The following is a 2,810-nucleotide window of genomic DNA, read 5'->3' on the forward strand; positions in this document are numbered from 1 at the left end:
TGCATTTGGCCCACGCGCACGTCAATGAAAGATAAAATTTCAGAATCTCCCCTACCCGAAAATATTTTAAATTGTGAATAAACCTAATTATTCAGTTTCAATTAAAAATATTGTCAACTACTGGTCGGAATATAAGCGCTCGTTATTTTTGTAATAACAATAACATACCGTGTCAGGTAAGGTTTCTATGAGGTAAAATTAACGTATGTTGAGAAATGGGACTCTAAAAATATAATACATAAGGGGCAATCGTTTATAACGGTCCCCGCAACGTTATTTAACGTTATTACATAATATCATATAACATACAGAAATAAGTACCTGTAAAGTACTTTATTAAAAATTTTTTACATACTATGTTAACATTGTCAAGTATGTATATTCATGGATAATGTTTTTACTGTACGACGAAGGAGTAAATATAAATCTCAATATACTTTTTCAATTTCTCGTCTGTAGTCGGGGTCTTCCACTTGACTTGGGTTACCTTCTATTTATGAATGAAATTTTGCTGCTATACATTTTTTATTCACTCGTGTGCTGTTCAGTTCGGATGCGCTCACTTTCTCATACCTACCCGGGAAATTTTGCTCATATTGTAAAGATGGGATTATGGACTTAATCATAGAATTATGAATAAGTAAGATTTCAATTTTGTTTCAAAGCAGCTCCACATTTTAACAATTCCTTATGCGCACTACATGAAGTCACGTTCCTCTATAATCGGAATGCCGTAGAATACTTCGAATTTCGAAAAGAACACGACAGTCACTGATGCCTTGTGGTTGCGTTTTAGGGAGTCACCTCATATATTAACGCGGAATCGCAATAACCCGGTCTGAATAGGCTTTATGTTCATGTACTAAGAGGGAAACAGTTGCGTGTTTCGAGTTGGCACTTCGAGCGTACTCCCCTTAAACATGACACAAACTCGTGTTTTATAGCTCGTTGTCAGTTTGTAGCACGTCGTTGGTAACACTACCTTACGGGTAAATAATATACCAAGTTGTAATAGATAAGAAAATACCAATTTGTAATAGGAGGCATGAGAATTAGGTAATGAAATTGCAAAATTTTGTTTCATAAGTCGATGCGATGTACCCTGTGCATACTTAATACCTATACTGATGATAGACTAGTAGTGATGTAACGGAAGTGTCATAACGGAAACAGAAACGAAAACAGATGTCAAAAGTAATTCTTAGCGGAAACGGAAGCGGATGCGGAAGCGATGTAAATACTATAAACAACTCAAATGGGAACTAACAGGGCTTGATTTTTTGCTTTTATAATTTAAGCGCAATTATTACACAACACAAAACTACTAAAATACGAGCCCTCCAACGCCAAGTAATCCGGTAGCGCCTGATTCATCGTGAACGTTGTGAACTTCCGATTAAAAAAGCGTTATAAAAACTGCTGAAGCAAAAACGGAAACAGATGTGAAAAAGCGTGCGGACTTGTGCAGTTGCGGAAGCAGAACCAGAGGTCTATAGCCTAGTTGACTTGAATTTCTGATACATTTGAGAATGTTTAATTCTAATGGGACTTATAATGGGTTGACAATTAATTTAGTACGCCACTGGCTTCTCAATAATTTATTTTTGCTCGTGTTATCAATTGTGTAACTTTACTAAAACTCTTTTGCAAGGCGTTTTGTAATTTAAAAAGTAACTCCTCTGTAGAGGGCTATAATTGTTTTATACAGTTTTCGAATGTGACTAAATGTAAATGTAATGAGCATTATTACGGTACTTTAAGATACAATTCCTTCAGATGTTTTTTTTCTAACGATTTATTAATTTTCAGCTTCTTTATGGTTTTTAAACTTTTGATCCTATTTTTAATAATTTTTTTTATACAATCGGTTAGCGGTTTACCAGTTTTTCTCTCAGTCTTTGAACTTTCGCCGGTCTTTTACAATGACTAATGACCACATTATATAGCTTGCAGTAATTAAAGTGACGGAAAAGTATAAATGAAATTGGTTTTTTCTTTTTAGGAGTCAGTTGGCTGTGAAATTCAGTAATTATTTTTGTTCCTTTTTGTTTCAATTCTTGATTGCGGCTAACTTTGTCTTAACATCTTCCCATGAACAATCTGACAATTTCTTGAAAATTTAAATTGATTGAATTGTAACTGTCTGAATAGATTTAAAATATAAAGGCGTGTAGTTTTATGATTTTTTTTAATATTATTTTTTTCATATAATAATATGTATATTGAGACAAATTTGTAACTTGTTCTGGGCTGTTCCTTCTTAACATCTTGCGTAACCTCTTCATTATATAACACCATAACGAATGAATGAATTCGGATTACTTGTAATAGTACCTAATTTTTAGCTTTGTGGGTTTGACTAATATTTACAATTTTTACCATAAATTAAAAATGTTGAAAAAGCCTTACCCATTTCTCTGTAATGTGAGCATTACTGCGTTCCGGTTTTGAAGGGTAAGAGTGCTGGCGAAAATACCGGCACGTGGAACTTCTCAATTTATGTCTCAGAGTGACGGGCGCTGTGGCGGTGTCCTTCAGAACTTTGCGATTTAAATTTTTCTGTTATGGATAGGCGTGTTTATCAGGTGCACGACTTGTTCGTCCTGCAACTTGGTATTAAAAAAAAAGTGGCCTATTAATAAATAAATATACGCAGGTAATATTCAATTACAGTAGCTTTTATGGTGCAATATGAAATTCTGTACAACTCAGGATTGTTAATTTTAAAATCTTCGTTGTATAATTTTCGCTATATTTCAAACTTTTGAGGCGACGCGGATTCATTGCTCATGAGTGTATATGAAAAGTGA

Source organism: Hyposmocoma kahamanoa, unplaced genomic scaffold, assembly GCF_003589595.1.
Source record: "Hyposmocoma kahamanoa isolate Upper Pololo Valley unplaced genomic scaffold, ASM358959v1 54628, whole genome shotgun sequence".
Taxonomy (NCBI): domain Eukaryota; kingdom Metazoa; phylum Arthropoda; class Insecta; order Lepidoptera; family Cosmopterigidae; genus Hyposmocoma; species Hyposmocoma kahamanoa.